Raw genomic sequence first — 13,011 nt, 5'->3', positions numbered from 1 at the left:
CAAAACTGAGTTTTATCTCAATTTTTGTATGCCCCGTCTTATTGAGGTTTCTTTTATTGGTTTAAAGATAGAACGAGTGTGCTTTAATGTAAGCTCATTTGCATAGAAATGACAGTAAATGTCTGTTTATTTTCAAACAGAACTTTCTTGACCATACTAATTGCTTGAAAAAACTGGGAGCACATGGAAAACAGTATAAACCATGCTTATAGCAAGGGGAAGCCAGGTGAGAAATCTGCTATCTTTCAAATTGGGCGCTCACTTTGAGCTGAATGAGGACTGCTGGCATGGCACTCAGGCGACAGGAGGAATCTTGGTCATGCTCTGGTTTCTCTTCAGTACGAACAAATCTTTCGCCTTTTACTAAAGATTTCCGTGTAGAGGAGCAAAACTGAGTTTTATCTCAATTTTTGCATGCCCCATATTATTGGGGTTTCTTTTATCAGTTTAAAGACAGAATGAGTGTGCTTTCTTGGTAGCTTTAATGTAAGTTTATTTGCATAACAATGACAGTAAATTCCTGTTTCTTTTCAAACAGAACTTTCTTGACCATACTAATTACTTGAAAGATCTGGGAGCACATGGAATAGAGTACAAACCATGCTTATAGCAAGGGGAAGCCTGGTTAGAAATCTGCTTTCTTTCAAATTGGGTGCTCACTTTAAGCTGAATGAGGACTGCTGGCTTGGCAATCAGGCAACAGGTGGAATCTTGGTCATGCTCTGGTTTCTCTTCAGAACGAACAAATCTTTCGCCTTTTACTAAAGATTTCTGTGGAGAGGAGCAAAACTGAGTTTTATCTCAATTTTTGTATGCCCCGTCTAATTGAGGTTTCTTTTATTGGTTTAAAGATAGAATGAGTGTGCTTTAATGTAAGCTCATTTGCATAGAAATTACAGTAAATGTCTGTTTATTTTCAAACAGAACTTTCTTGACCATACTAATTGTTTGAAAGAACTGGGAGCACATGGAAAAGAGTACAAACCATGCTTATAGCAAGGGGAAGCCTGGTGAGAAATCTGCTTTCTTTCTTTCAAATTGGGTGCTCACTTTAAGCTGAATGAGGACTGCTGGCTTGGCACTCAGGCGACAGGAGGAATCTTGGTCATGCTCTGGTTTCTCTTCAGAATGAACAAATCTTTCGCCTTTTATTAAAGATTTCCGTGGAGAGAAGCAAAACTGAGTTTTATCTCAATTTTTGCATGCCCCATCTTATTGGGGTTTCTTTTATCGGTTTAAAGATAGAACGAGTGTGCTTTAATGTAAGCTCATTTGCATAGAAATGACAGTAAATGTCTGTTTCTTTTCAAACAGAACTTTCTTGACCATAATGATTGCTTGAAAGATCTGGGAGCACATGGTAAAGAGTACAAACCATGCTTATAATAAGGGGAAGCCTGGTGAGAAATCTGCTTTCTTTCTTTCAAATTGGGTGCTCACTTTGAGCTGAATGAGGACTGCTGGCATGGCACTCAGGCGATAGGAGGAATCTTGGTCATGCTCTGGTTTCTCTTCAGAACGAACAAATCTTTCACCTTTTACTAAAGATTTCCGTGGAGATGAGCAAAACTGAGTTTTATCTCAATTTTTGTATGCCCCGTCTTATTGAGGTTTCTTTTATTGGTTTAAAGATAGAACGAGTGTGCTTTAATGTAAGCTCATTTGCATAGAAATGACAGTAAATGTCTGTTTATTTTCAAACAGAACTTTCTTGACCATACCAATTGCTTGAAAAAACTGGGAGCACATGGAAAAGAGTACAAACCATGCTTATAGCAAGGAGAAGCCTGGTGAGAAATCTGCTTTCTTTCAAATTGGGCGCTCACTTTGAGCTGAATGAGGACTGCTGGCATGGCACTCAGGCGACAGGAGGAATCTTGGTCATGCTCTGGTTTCTCTTCAGAATGAACAAATCTTTCGCCTTTTATTAAAGATTTCCGTGGAGAGGAGCAAAACTGAGTTTTATCTCAATTTTTTCATGCCTTATCTTATTGGGGTTTCTTTTATCGGTTTAAAGATAGAACGAGTGTGCTTTAATGTAAGCTCATTTGCATAGAAATGACAGTAAATGTCTGTTTCTTTTCAAACAGAACTTTCTTGACCATACTAATTGCTTGAAAGATCTGGGAGCACATGGAAAAGAGTACAAACCATGCTTATAGCAAGGGGAAGCCTGGTGAGAAATCTGCTTTCTTTCTTTCAAATTGGGTGCTCACTTTAAGCTGAATGAGGACTGCTGGCATGGCACTCAGGCGACAGGAGGAATCTTGGTCATGCTCTGGTTACTCTTCAGAATGAACAAATCTTTCGCCTTTTATTAAAGATTTCCGTGGAGAGAAGCAAAACTGAGTTTTATCTCAATTTTTGCATGCCCCATCTTATTGGGGTTTCTTTTATTGGTTTAAAGATAGAACGAGTGTGCTTTAATGTAAGCTCATTTGCATAGAAATGACAGTAAATGTCTGTTTCTTTTCAAACAGAACTTTCTTGACCATACTGATTGCTTGAAAGATCTGGGAGCACATGGAATAGAGTACAAACCATGTTTATAATAAGGGGAAGCCTGGTGAGAAATCTGCTTTCTTTTTTTCAAATTGGGTGCTCACTTTGAGCTGAATGAGGACTGCTGGCATGGCACTCAGGCGATAGGAGGAATCTTGGTCATGCTCGGGTTTCTCTTCAGAACGAACAAATCTTTCACCTTTTACTAAAGATTTCCGTGGAGATGAGCAAAACTGAGTTTTATCTCAATTTTTGTATGCCCCATCTTATTGAGGTTTCTTTTATTGGTTTAAAGATAGAACGAGTGTGCTGTAATGTAAGCTCATTTGCATAGAAATGACAGTAAATGTTTGTTTCTTTTCAAACAGAACTTTCTTGACCATGCTAATTGCTTGAAATATCTGGGAGCACATGGAAAACAGAACAAACCATGCTTATAGCAAGGGGAAGCCAGGTGAGAAATCTGCTTTCTTTCAAATTGGGCGCTCACTTTGAGCTGAATGAGGACTGCTGGCATGGCACTCACGCGACAGATGGAATCTTGGTCATGCTCTGGTTTCTCTTCAGAACGAACAAATCTTTCGCCTTTTACTAAAGTTTTCTGTGGAGAGGAGCAAAACTGAGTTTTATCTCAATTTTTGCATGCCCCATATTATTGGGGTTTCTATTATTAGTTTAAAGACAGAACGAGTGTGCTTTCTTAGTAGCTTTGATGTAAGTTTATTTGCATAACAATGACAGTAAATGCCTGTTTCTTTTCAAACAGAACTTTCTTGACAATACTAATTGCTTGAAAGATCTGGGAGCACATGGAAAACAGTATAAACCATACTTAAAGCAAGGGGAAGCCAGGTGAGAAATCTGCTTTCTTTCAAATTGGGCGCTCACTTTGAGCTGAATGAGGACTGCTGGCATGGCACTCAGGCGACAGGAGGAATCTTGGTCATGCTCTGGTTTCTCTTCAGAACGAACAAATTTTTCGCCTTTTACTAAAGATTTCCGTGGAGAGGAGCAAAACTGAGTTTTATCTCAATTTTTGCATGCCCCTTCTTATTGGGGTTTCTTTTATTGGTTTAAAGATAGAATGAGTGTGCTTTAATGTAAGCTCATTTGCATAGAAATGACAGTAAATGTCTGTTTCTTTTCAAACAGAACTTTCTTGACCATACTAATTGCTTGAAAGATCTGGGAGCACGTGGAAAACAGTATAAACCATGCTTATAGCAAGGGGAAGCCAGGTGAGAAATCTGCTATCCTTCAAATTGGGCGCTCACTTTGAGCTGAATGAGGACTGCTGGCATGGCACTCAGGCAACAGGAGGAATCTTGGTCATGCTCTGGTTTCTCTTCAGAATGAACAAATCTTTCGCTTTTTATTAAAGATTTCTGTGGAGAGGAGCAAAACTGAGTTTTATCTCAATTTTTGTATGCCCAGTCTTATTGAGGTTTCTTTTATTGGTTTAAAGATAGAACGAGTGTGCTTTAATGTAAGCTCATTTGCATAGAAATGACAGTAAATGTCTGTTTCTTTTCAAACAGAACTTTCTTGACCATACTAATTGCTTGAAAGATCTGGAAGTACGTGGAAAACAGTATAAACCATGCTTATAGCAAGGGGAAGCCAGGTGAGAAATCTGCTATCTTTCAAATTGGGCGCTCACTTTGAGCTGAATGAGGACTGCTGGCATGGCACTCAGGCGACAGGAGGAATCTTGGTCATGCTCAGGTTTCTCTTCAGAACGAACAAATCTTTCGCCTTTTATTAAAGATGTCCGTGGAGAGGAGCAAAACTGAGTTTTATCTCAATTTTTGCATGCCCCATATTATTGGGGTTTCTTTTATCAGTTTAAAGACAGAATGAGTGTGCTATCTTGGTAGCTTTAATGTAAGTTTATTTGCATAACAATGACAGTAAATTCCTGTTTCTTTTCAAACAGAACTTTCTTGACCATACTAATTACTTGAAAGATCTGGGAGCACATGGAATAGAGTACAAATCATGCTTATAGCAAGGGGAAGCATGGTTAGAAATCTACTTTCTTTCAAATTGTGTGCTCACTTTAAGCTGAATGAGGACTGCTGGCTTGGCACTCAGGCGACAGGTGGAATCTTGGTCATGCTCTGGTTTCTCTTCAGAACGAATAAATCTTTCGCCTTTTACTAAAGATTTCCGTGGAGAGGAGCAAAACTGAGTTTTATCTCAATTTTTGCATGCCCCATTTTATTGGGGTTTCTTTTATCGGTTTAAAGATAGAATGAGTGTGCTATCTTGGTAGCTTTAATGTAAGTTTATTTGCATAACAATGACAGTAAATTCCTGTTTCTTTTCAAACAGAACTTTCTTGACCATACTAATTACTTGAAAGATCTGGGAGCACATGGAATAGAGTACAAATCATGCTTATAGCAAGGGGAAGCATGGTTAGAAATCTACTTTCTTTCAAATTGTGTGCTCACTTTAAGCTGAATGAGGACTGCTGGCTTGGCACTCAGGCGACAGGTGGAATCTTGGTCATGCTCTGGTTTCTCTTCAGAACGAATAAATCTTTCGCCTTTTACTAAAGATTTCCGTGGAGAGGAGCAAAACTGAGTTTTATCTCAATTTTTGCATGCCCCATTTTATTGGGGTTTCTTTTATCGGTTTAAAGATAGAACGAGTGTGCTTTAATTTAAGCTCATTTGCATAGAAATGACAGTAAATGTCTGTTTCTTTTCAAACAGAACTTTCTTGACCATACTAATTGCTTGAAAGATCTGGGAGCACATGGAAAAGAGTACAAACCATGCTTATAGCAAGGGGAAGCCTGGTGAGAAATCTGCTTTCTTTCTTTCAAATTGGGTGCTCACTTTGAGCTGAATGAGGACTGCTGGCATGGCACTCAGGCGACAGGAGGAATCTTGGTCATGCTCTGGTTTCTCTTCAGAACGAACAAATCTTTCACCTTTTACTAAAGATTTCTGTGGAGAGGAGCAAAACTGAGTTTTATCTCAGTTTTTGTATGCCCCATCTTATTGAGGTTTCTTTTATTGGTTTAAAGATAGAACGAGTGTGCTTTAATGTAAGCTCATTTGCATAGAAATGACAGTAAATGTCTGTTTCTTTTCAAACAGAACTTTCTTGACCATACTAATTGCTTGAAAGATCTGGGAGCACGTGGAAAACAGTATAAACCATGCTTATAGCAAGGGGAAGCCAGGTGAGAAATCTGCTATCTTTCAAATTGGGCGCTCACTTTGAGCTGAATGAGGACTGCTGGCATGGCACTCAGGCGACAGGAGGAATCTTGGTCATGCTCTGGTTTCTCTTCAGAACGAACAAATCTTTTGCCTTTTACTAAAGATTTCCGTGGAGAGGAGCAAAACTGAGTTTTATCTCAATTTTTGTATGCCCTGTCTAATTGAGGTTTCTTTTATTGGTTTAAAGATAGAACGAGTGTGCTTTAATGTAAGCTCATTTGCATAGAAATGACAGTAAATGTCTGTTTATTTTCAAACAGAACTTTCTTGACCATACTAATTGCTTGAAAGAACTGGGAGCACATGGAAAAGAGTACAAACCATGCTTATAGCAAGGGGAAGCCTGGTGAGAAATCTGCTTTCTTTCTTTCAAATTGGGTGCTCACTTTAAGCTGAATGAGGACTGCTGGCATGGCACTCAGGCGACAGGAGGAATCTTGGTCATGCTCTGGTTTCTCTTCAGAATGAACAAATCTTTCGCCTTTTATTAAAGATTTCCGTGGAGAGAAGCAAAACTGAGTTTTATCTCAATTTTTGCGTGCCCCATCTTATTGGGGTTTCTTTTATTGGTTTAAAGATAGAACGAGTGTGCTTTAATGTAAGCTCATTTGCATAGAAATGACAGTAAATCTCTGTTTCTTTTCAAACAGAACTTTCTTGACCATACTGATTGCTTGAAAGATCTGGGAGCACATGGAAAAGAGTACAAACCATGTTTATAATAAGGGGAAGCCTGGTGAGAAATCTGCTTTCTTTCTTTCAAATTGGGTGCTCACTTTGAGCTGAATGAGGACTGCTGGCAGGGCACTCAGGCGATAGGAGGAATCTTGGTCATGCTCTGGTTTCTCTTCAGAACGAACAAATCTTTCACCTTTTACTAAAGATTTCCGTGGAGAGGAGCAAAACTGAGTTTTATCTCAATTTTTGTATGCCCCATCTTATTGAGGTTTCTTTTATTGGTTTAAAGATAGAACGAGTGTGCTTTAATGTAAGCTCATTTGCATAGAAATGACAGTAAATGTTTGTTTCTTTTCAAACAGAACTTTCTTGACCATACTAATTGCTTGAAAGATCTGGGAGCACATGGAAAAGAGTACAAACCATGCTTATAGCAAGTGGAAGCCTGGTGAGAAATCTGCTTTCTTTCTTTCAAATTGGGTGCTCACTTTGAGCTGAATGAGGACTGCTGGCATGGCACTCAGGCGACAGGAGGAATCTTGGTCATGCTCTGGTTTCTCTTCAGAACGAACAAATCTTTCGCATTTTACTAAAGATTTCCGTGGAGAGGAGCAAAACTGAGTTTTATCTCAATTTTTGCATGCCCCATATTATTGGGGTTTCTTTTATCAGTTTAAAGACAGAATGTGTGTGCTTTTTTGGTAGCTTTAATGTAAGTTTATTTGCATAACAATGACAGTAAATTCCTGTTTCTTTTCAAACAGAACTTTCTTGACCATACTAATTACTTGAAAGATCTGGGAGCACATGGAATAGAGTACAAACCATGCTTATAGCAAGGGGAAGCCTGGTTAGAAATCTGCTTTCTTTCAAATTGGGTGCTCACTTTAAGCTGAATGAGGACAGCTGGCTTGGCACTCAGGCGACAGGTGGAATCTTGGTCATGCTCTGGTTTCTCTTCAGAATGAACAAATCTTTCGCCTTTTATTAAAGATTTCCGTGGAGAGGAGCAAAACTGAGTTTTATCTCAATTTTTGCATGCCCCATCTTATTGGGGTTTCTTTTATCGGTTTAAAGATAGAACGAGTGTGCTTTAATGTAAGCTCATTTGCATAGAAATGACAGTAAATGTCTGTTTCTTTTCAAACAGAACTTTCTTGACCATACTAATTGCTTGAAAGATCTGGGAGCACATGGAAAAGAGTACAAACCATGCTTATAGCAAGGGGAAGCATGGTGAGAAATCTGCTTTCTTTCAAATTGGGCGCTCACTTTGAGCTGAATGAGGACTGCTGGCATGGCACTCAGGCGACAGGAGGAATCTTGGTCATGCTCTGGTTTCTCTTCAGAATTAACAAATCTTTCGCCTTTTATTAAAGATTTCCGTGGAGAGGAGCAAAACTGAGTTTTATCTCAATTTTTGCATGCCATATTATTGGGGTTTCTTTTATCAGTTTAAAGACAGAATGTGTGTGCTTTTTTGGTAGCTTTAATGTAAATGTATTTGCATAACAATGACAGTAAATTCCTGTTTCTTTTCAAACAGAACTTTCTTGACCATACTAATTACTTGAAAGATCTGGGAGCACATGGAATAGAGTACAAACCATGCTTATAGCAAGGGGAAGCCTGGTTAGAAATCTGCTTTCTTTCAAATTGGGTGCTCACTTTATGCTGAATGAGGACAGCTGGCTTGGCACTCAGGCGACAGGTGGAATCTTGGTCATGCTCTGGTTTCTCTTCAGAATTAACAAATCTTTCGCCTTTTATTAAAGATTTCCGTGGAGAGGAGCAAAACTGAGTTTTATCTCAATTTTTGCATGCCCCATCTTATTGGGGTTTCTTTTATCGGTTTAAAGATAGAACGAGTGTGCTTTAATGTAAGCTCATTTGCATAGAAATGACAGTAAATGTCTGTTTCTTTTCAAACAGAACTTTCTTGACCATACTAATTGCTTAAAAGATCTGGGAGCACATGGAAAAGAGTACAAACCATGCTTATAATAAGGGGAAGCCTGGTGAGAAATCTGTTTTCTTTCTTTCAAATTGGGTGCTCACTTTGAGCTGAATGAGGACTGCTGGCACGGCATTAAGGCGATAGGTGGAATCTTGGTCATGCTCTGGTTTCTCTTCAGAATGAACAAATCTTTCACCTTTTACTAAAGATTTCCGTAAAGAGGAGCAAAACTGAGTTTTATCTCAGTTTTTGTATGCCCCATCTTATTGAGGTTTCTTTTATTGGTTTAAAGATAGAACGAGTGTGCTTTAATGTAAGCTCATTTGCATAGAAATGACAGTAAATGTCTGTTTCTTTTCAAACAGAACTTTCTTGACCATACTAATTGCTTAAAAGATCTGGGAGCACATGGAAAAGAGTACAAACCATGCTTATAATAAGGGGAAGCCTGGTGAGAAATCTGTTTTCTTTCTTTCAAATTGGGTGCTCACTTTGAGCTGAATGAGGACTGCTGGCATGGCACTCAGGCGATAGGAGGAATCTTGGTCATGCTCTGGTTTCTTTTCAGAACGAACAAATCTTTCACCTTTTACTAAAGATTTCCGTGGAGAGGAGCAATTCTGAGTTTTATCTCAATTTTTGTATGCCCCATCTTATTGAGGTTTCTTTTATTGGTTTAAAGATAGAACGAGTGTGATTTAATGTAAGCTCATTTGCATAGAAATGACAGTAAATGTTTGTTTCTTTTCAAGCAGAACTTTCTTGACCATGCTAATTGCTTGAAATATCTGGGAGCACATGGAAAACAGTACAAACCATGGTTATAGCAAGGGGAAGCCAGGAGAGAAATCTGCTTTCTTTCAAATTGGGCGCTCACTTTGAGCTGAATGAGGACTGCTGGCATGGCACTCAGGCGACAGGAGGAATCTTGGTCATGCTCAGGTTTCTCTTCAGAACGAACAAATCTTTTGCCTTTTATTAAAGATTTAGGTGGAGAGGAGCAAAACTGAGTTTTATCTCAATTTTTGCATGCCCCATCTTATTGGGATTTCTTTTATCGGTTTAAAGATAGAACGAGTGTGCTTTAATGTAAGCTCATTTGCATAGAAATGACAGTAAATGTCTGTTTCTTTTCAAACAGAACTTTCTTGACCATACTAATTGCTTGAAAGATCTGGGAGCACATGGAAAAGAGTACAAACCATGCTTATAGCAAGGGGAAGCCTGGTGAGAAATCTGCTTTCTTTCTTTCTTTCAAATTGGGTGCTCACTTTGAGCTGAATGAGGACTGCTGGCTTGGCACTCAGGCGACTGGTGGAATCTTTGTCATGCTCTGGTTTCTCTTCAGAACGAACAAATCTTTCACCTTTTACTAAAGATTTCCGTGGAGAGGAGCAAAACTGAGTTTTATCTCAATTTTTGCATACCCCATCTTGTTGGGGTTTCTTTTATTGGTTTAAAGATAGAACGAGTGTGCTTTAATGTTAGCTCATTTGCATAGAAATGACAGTAAATGTCTGTTTCTTTTCAAACAGAACTTTCTTTACCATACTAATTGCTTGAAAGATCTGGGAGCACATGGAAAACAGTATAAACCATGCTTATAGCAAGGGGAAACCAGGTGAGAAATCTGCTATCTTTCAAATTGGGCGTTCACTTTGAGCTGAATGAGGACTGCTGGCATGGCACTCAGGCGACAGGAGGAATCTTGGTCATGCTCTGGTTTCTCTTCAGAACGAACAAATCTTTCGCCTTTTACTAAAGATTTCCGTGGAGAGGAGCAAAACTGAGTTTTATCTCAATTTTTGCATGCCCCATATAATTGGGGTTTCTTTTATCAGTTTAAAGACAGAATGAGTGTGCATTCTTGGTAGCTTTCATGTAAGTTTATTTGCATAACAATGACAGTAAATGCCTGTTTCTTTTCAAAAGGAACTTTCTTGACCATACTAATTGCTTGAAAGATCTGGGAGCACATGGAAAAGAGTACAAACCATGCTTATAGCAAGGGGAAGCCTGGTGAGAAATCTGCTTTCTTTCTTTCAAATTGGGTGCTCACTTTGAGCTGAATGAGGACTGCTGGCATGGCACTCAGGCGACAGGAGGAATTTTGGTCATGCTCTGGTTTCTCTTCAGAACGAACAAATCTTTCGCCTTTTACTAAAGATTTCCGTGGAGAGGAGCAAAACTGAGTTTTATCTCAATTTTTGTATGCCCCGTCTTATTGAGGTTTCTTTTATTGGTTTAAAGATAGAACGAGTGTGCTTTAATGTAAGCTCATTTGCATAGAAATGACAGTAAATGTCTGTTTCTTTTCAAACAGAACTTTCTTGACCATACTAATTGCTTGAAAGAACTGGGAGCACATGGAAAAGAGTACAAACCATGCTTATAGCAAGGGGAAGCCAGGTGAGAAATCTGCTTTCTTTCAAATTGGGCGCTCACTTTGAGCTGAATGAGGACTGCTGGCATGGCACTCAGGCGACAGGAGGAATTTTGGTCATGCTCTGGTTTCTCTTCAGAACGAACAAATCTTTCGCCTTTTACTAAAGATTTCCGTGGAGAGGAGCAAAACTGAGTTTTATATCAATTTTTGCATGCCCCGTGTTATTGGTTTTTTTTTTATCAGTTTAAAGACAGAATGAGTGTGCTTTCTTGGTAGCTTTAATGTAAGTTTATTTGCATAACAATGACAGTAAATTCCTGTTTCTTTTCAAACAGAACTTTCTTGACCATACTAATTACTTGAAAGATCTGGGAGCACATGGAATAGAGTACAAACCATGCTTATAGCAAGGGGAAGCCTGGTTAGAAATCTGCTTTCTTTCAAATTGGGTGCTCACTTTAAGCTGAATGAGGACTGCTGGCTTGGCACTCAGGCGACAGGTGGAATCTTTGTCATGCTCTGGTTTCTCTTCAGAACGAACAAATCTTTCACCTTTTACTAAAGATTTCCGTGGAGAGGAGCAAAACTGAGTTTTATCTCAATTTTTGTATGCCCCATCTTATTGAGGTATCTTTTATTGGTTTAAAGATAGAACGAGTGTGCTTTAATGTAAGCTCATTTGCATAGAAATTACAGTAAATGTTTGTTTCTTTTCAAACAGAACTTTCTTGACCATGCTAATTGCTTGAAATATCTGGGAGCACATGGAAAACAGTACAAACCATGCTTATAGCAAGGGGAAGCCAGGTGAGAAATCTGCTTTCTTTCAAATTGGGCGCTCACTTTGAGCTGAATGAGGACTGCTGGCATGGCACTCACGCGACAGATGGAATCTTGGTCATGCTCTGGTTTCTCTTCAGAACGAACAAATCTTTCGCCTTTTACTAAAGTTTTCTGTGGAGAGGAGCAAAACTGAGTTTTATCTCAATTTTTGCATGCTCCATATTATTGGGGTTTCTATTATTAGTTTAAAGACAGAACGAGTGTGCTTTCTTAGTAGCTTTGATGTAAGTTTATTTGCATAACAATGACAGTAAATTCCTGTTTCTTTTCAAACAGAACTTTCTTGACCATACTAATTGCTTGAAAGATCTGGGAGCACGTGGAAAACAGTATAAACCATGCTTATAGCAAGGGGAAGCCTGGTGAGAAATCTGCTATCTTTCAAATTGGGCGCTCACTTTGAGCTGAATGAGGACTGCTGGCATGGCACTCAGGCGACAGGAGGAATCTTGGTCATGCTCTGCTTTTTCTTCAGAACGAACAAATCTTTCACCTTTTACTAAAGATTTCAGTGGAGAGGAGCAAAACTGAGTTTTATCTCAATTTTTGCATGCCCCATATTATTGGGGTTTCTTTTATCAGTTTAAAGACAGAATGAGTGTGCTTTCTTGGTGGCTTTAATGTAAGTTTATTTGCATAACAATGACAGTAAATTCCTGTTTCTTTTCAAACAGAACTTTCTTGACCATACTAATTACTTGAAAGATCTGGGAGCACATGGAATAGAGTACAAACCATGCTTATAGCAAGGGGAAGCCTGGTTAGAAATCTGCTTTCTTTCAAATTGGGTGCTCACTTTAAGCTGAATGAGGACTGCTGGCTTGGCACTCAGGCGACAGGTGGAATCTTGGTCATGCTCTGGTTTCTCTTCAGAATGAACAAATCTTTCTCCTTTTACTAAAGGTTTCTGTGGAGAGGAGCAAAACTGAGTTTTATCTCAATTTTTGTATGCCCCGTCTTATTGAGGTTTCTTTTATTGGTTTAAAGATAGAACAAGTGTGCTTTAATGTAAGCTCATTTTCATAGAAATGACAGTAAATGTCTGTTTCTTTTCAAACAGAACTTTCTTGACCATACTAATTGCTTGAAAGAACTGGGAGCACATGGAAAAGAGTACAAACCATGCTTATAGCAAGGGGAAGCCTGGTGAGAAATCTGCTTTCTTTCTTTCAAATTGGGTGCTCACTTTAAGCTGAATGAGGATTGCTGGCTTGGCACTCAGGCGACAGGTGGAATCTTGATCATGCTCTGGTTTCTCTTCAGAACAAATAAACCTTTCGCCTTTTACTAAAGATTTCCGTGGAGAGGAGCAAAACTGAGTTTTATCTCAATTTTTGCATGCCCCATATTATTGGGGTTTCTATTATTAGTTTAAAGACAGAACGAGTGTACTTTCTTAGTAGCTTTGA

At 38.9% G+C, this 13,011-nt stretch overlaps 34 non-coding genes across 34 annotated transcripts in view; all 34 read left to right on the top strand.

Moving 5' to 3' along the window:
• LOC135024547 (U5 spliceosomal RNA) overlaps positions 1–49 on the top strand; it is a 116-nt gene extending 67 nt beyond the window's left edge. Inside the window, exon 1 of the small nuclear RNA XR_010221365.1 lies at positions 1–49. This exon is cut by the window's left edge and continues 67 nt beyond it. This is a non-coding gene — a small nuclear RNA (U5 spliceosomal RNA).
• A 270-nt stretch (positions 50–319) lies between these two features.
• Positions 320–435, top strand: LOC135024613 (U5 spliceosomal RNA). Its single transcript, XR_010221427.1, has one exon. It is a non-coding gene; the product is annotated as a U5 spliceosomal RNA (small nuclear RNA).
• Positions 436–717: 282 nt separating this feature from the next.
• Positions 718–833, top strand: LOC135024973 (U5 spliceosomal RNA). The gene has a single exon (XR_010221781.1). It is a non-coding gene; the product is annotated as a U5 spliceosomal RNA (small nuclear RNA).
• Positions 834–1,107: 274 nt separating this feature from the next.
• LOC135024810 (U5 spliceosomal RNA) lies at positions 1,108–1,223 on the top strand. The gene has a single exon (XR_010221623.1). It is a non-coding gene; the product is annotated as a U5 spliceosomal RNA (small nuclear RNA).
• A 274-nt stretch (positions 1,224–1,497) lies between these two features.
• LOC135024488 (U5 spliceosomal RNA) lies at positions 1,498–1,613 on the top strand. Its single transcript, XR_010221309.1, has one exon. It is a non-coding gene; the product is annotated as a U5 spliceosomal RNA (small nuclear RNA).
• A 270-nt stretch (positions 1,614–1,883) lies between these two features.
• On the top strand, positions 1,884–1,999 carry LOC135025079 (U5 spliceosomal RNA). The gene has a single exon (XR_010221885.1). It is a non-coding gene; the product is annotated as a U5 spliceosomal RNA (small nuclear RNA).
• Positions 2,000–2,273: 274 nt separating this feature from the next.
• On the top strand, positions 2,274–2,389 carry LOC135024995 (U5 spliceosomal RNA). The gene has a single exon (XR_010221802.1). It is a non-coding gene; the product is annotated as a U5 spliceosomal RNA (small nuclear RNA).
• A 274-nt stretch (positions 2,390–2,663) lies between these two features.
• LOC135024480 (U5 spliceosomal RNA) lies at positions 2,664–2,779 on the top strand. Its single transcript, XR_010221301.1, has one exon. It is a non-coding gene; the product is annotated as a U5 spliceosomal RNA (small nuclear RNA).
• Positions 2,780–3,049: 270 nt separating this feature from the next.
• LOC135024948 (U5 spliceosomal RNA) lies at positions 3,050–3,165 on the top strand. Its single transcript, XR_010221758.1, has one exon. It is a non-coding gene; the product is annotated as a U5 spliceosomal RNA (small nuclear RNA).
• A 282-nt stretch (positions 3,166–3,447) lies between these two features.
• Positions 3,448–3,563, top strand: LOC135024713 (U5 spliceosomal RNA). The gene has a single exon (XR_010221527.1). It is a non-coding gene; the product is annotated as a U5 spliceosomal RNA (small nuclear RNA).
• Positions 3,564–3,833: 270 nt separating this feature from the next.
• Positions 3,834–3,949, top strand: LOC135024586 (U5 spliceosomal RNA). Its single transcript, XR_010221404.1, has one exon. It is a non-coding gene; the product is annotated as a U5 spliceosomal RNA (small nuclear RNA).
• A 270-nt stretch (positions 3,950–4,219) lies between these two features.
• Positions 4,220–4,335, top strand: LOC135025052 (U5 spliceosomal RNA). Its single transcript, XR_010221859.1, has one exon. It is a non-coding gene; the product is annotated as a U5 spliceosomal RNA (small nuclear RNA).
• A 282-nt stretch (positions 4,336–4,617) lies between these two features.
• LOC135024538 (U5 spliceosomal RNA) lies at positions 4,618–4,733 on the top strand. The gene has a single exon (XR_010221356.1). It is a non-coding gene; the product is annotated as a U5 spliceosomal RNA (small nuclear RNA).
• A 282-nt stretch (positions 4,734–5,015) lies between these two features.
• On the top strand, positions 5,016–5,131 carry LOC135024421 (U5 spliceosomal RNA). The gene has a single exon (XR_010221244.1). It is a non-coding gene; the product is annotated as a U5 spliceosomal RNA (small nuclear RNA).
• Positions 5,132–5,405: 274 nt separating this feature from the next.
• On the top strand, positions 5,406–5,521 carry LOC135024458 (U5 spliceosomal RNA). The gene has a single exon (XR_010221280.1). It is a non-coding gene; the product is annotated as a U5 spliceosomal RNA (small nuclear RNA).
• A 270-nt stretch (positions 5,522–5,791) lies between these two features.
• LOC135024802 (U5 spliceosomal RNA) lies at positions 5,792–5,907 on the top strand. Its single transcript, XR_010221615.1, has one exon. It is a non-coding gene; the product is annotated as a U5 spliceosomal RNA (small nuclear RNA).
• Positions 5,908–6,181: 274 nt separating this feature from the next.
• LOC135024942 (U5 spliceosomal RNA) lies at positions 6,182–6,297 on the top strand. Its single transcript, XR_010221752.1, has one exon. It is a non-coding gene; the product is annotated as a U5 spliceosomal RNA (small nuclear RNA).
• Positions 6,298–6,571: 274 nt separating this feature from the next.
• Positions 6,572–6,687, top strand: LOC135024843 (U5 spliceosomal RNA). The gene has a single exon (XR_010221654.1). It is a non-coding gene; the product is annotated as a U5 spliceosomal RNA (small nuclear RNA).
• A 274-nt stretch (positions 6,688–6,961) lies between these two features.
• On the top strand, positions 6,962–7,077 carry LOC135024750 (U5 spliceosomal RNA). The gene has a single exon (XR_010221564.1). It is a non-coding gene; the product is annotated as a U5 spliceosomal RNA (small nuclear RNA).
• Positions 7,078–7,359: 282 nt separating this feature from the next.
• Positions 7,360–7,475, top strand: LOC135024817 (U5 spliceosomal RNA). The gene has a single exon (XR_010221630.1). It is a non-coding gene; the product is annotated as a U5 spliceosomal RNA (small nuclear RNA).
• A 270-nt stretch (positions 7,476–7,745) lies between these two features.
• LOC135024505 (U5 spliceosomal RNA) lies at positions 7,746–7,859 on the top strand. Its single transcript, XR_010221324.1, has one exon. It is a non-coding gene; the product is annotated as a U5 spliceosomal RNA (small nuclear RNA).
• A 282-nt stretch (positions 7,860–8,141) lies between these two features.
• On the top strand, positions 8,142–8,257 carry LOC135025034 (U5 spliceosomal RNA). Its single transcript, XR_010221841.1, has one exon. It is a non-coding gene; the product is annotated as a U5 spliceosomal RNA (small nuclear RNA).
• A 274-nt stretch (positions 8,258–8,531) lies between these two features.
• Positions 8,532–8,647, top strand: LOC135024515 (U5 spliceosomal RNA). Its single transcript, XR_010221334.1, has one exon. It is a non-coding gene; the product is annotated as a U5 spliceosomal RNA (small nuclear RNA).
• A 274-nt stretch (positions 8,648–8,921) lies between these two features.
• Positions 8,922–9,037, top strand: LOC135024909 (U5 spliceosomal RNA). The gene has a single exon (XR_010221720.1). It is a non-coding gene; the product is annotated as a U5 spliceosomal RNA (small nuclear RNA).
• Positions 9,038–9,307: 270 nt separating this feature from the next.
• Positions 9,308–9,423, top strand: LOC135024545 (U5 spliceosomal RNA). Its single transcript, XR_010221363.1, has one exon. It is a non-coding gene; the product is annotated as a U5 spliceosomal RNA (small nuclear RNA).
• Positions 9,424–9,701: 278 nt separating this feature from the next.
• On the top strand, positions 9,702–9,817 carry LOC135024683 (U5 spliceosomal RNA). Its single transcript, XR_010221496.1, has one exon. It is a non-coding gene; the product is annotated as a U5 spliceosomal RNA (small nuclear RNA).
• Positions 9,818–10,087: 270 nt separating this feature from the next.
• On the top strand, positions 10,088–10,203 carry LOC135025057 (U5 spliceosomal RNA). The gene has a single exon (XR_010221864.1). It is a non-coding gene; the product is annotated as a U5 spliceosomal RNA (small nuclear RNA).
• Positions 10,204–10,489: 286 nt separating this feature from the next.
• Positions 10,490–10,605, top strand: LOC135024731 (U5 spliceosomal RNA). Its single transcript, XR_010221545.1, has one exon. It is a non-coding gene; the product is annotated as a U5 spliceosomal RNA (small nuclear RNA).
• A 270-nt stretch (positions 10,606–10,875) lies between these two features.
• On the top strand, positions 10,876–10,991 carry LOC135024965 (U5 spliceosomal RNA). Its single transcript, XR_010221774.1, has one exon. It is a non-coding gene; the product is annotated as a U5 spliceosomal RNA (small nuclear RNA).
• A 282-nt stretch (positions 10,992–11,273) lies between these two features.
• On the top strand, positions 11,274–11,389 carry LOC135025007 (U5 spliceosomal RNA). The gene has a single exon (XR_010221814.1). It is a non-coding gene; the product is annotated as a U5 spliceosomal RNA (small nuclear RNA).
• Positions 11,390–11,659: 270 nt separating this feature from the next.
• Positions 11,660–11,775, top strand: LOC135025047 (U5 spliceosomal RNA). Its single transcript, XR_010221854.1, has one exon. It is a non-coding gene; the product is annotated as a U5 spliceosomal RNA (small nuclear RNA).
• A 282-nt stretch (positions 11,776–12,057) lies between these two features.
• LOC135024465 (U5 spliceosomal RNA) lies at positions 12,058–12,173 on the top strand. Its single transcript, XR_010221286.1, has one exon. It is a non-coding gene; the product is annotated as a U5 spliceosomal RNA (small nuclear RNA).
• A 282-nt stretch (positions 12,174–12,455) lies between these two features.
• Positions 12,456–12,571, top strand: LOC135024546 (U5 spliceosomal RNA). Its single transcript, XR_010221364.1, has one exon. It is a non-coding gene; the product is annotated as a U5 spliceosomal RNA (small nuclear RNA).
• A 274-nt stretch (positions 12,572–12,845) lies between these two features.
• LOC135024878 (U5 spliceosomal RNA) lies at positions 12,846–12,961 on the top strand. The gene has a single exon (XR_010221689.1). It is a non-coding gene; the product is annotated as a U5 spliceosomal RNA (small nuclear RNA).
• The last annotated feature ends 50 nt before the right edge of the window (positions 12,962–13,011 follow it).

The sequence above is a fragment of the Pseudophryne corroboree genome, unplaced genomic scaffold, assembly GCF_028390025.1.
Source record: "Pseudophryne corroboree isolate aPseCor3 unplaced genomic scaffold, aPseCor3.hap2 scaffold_410, whole genome shotgun sequence".
NCBI classification, from domain to species: Eukaryota; Metazoa; Chordata; class Amphibia; order Anura; family Myobatrachidae; genus Pseudophryne; species Pseudophryne corroboree.
Note: the sequence above shows the minus strand (reverse complement) of the source record. Positions and strands in the feature narration are given on the sequence as shown.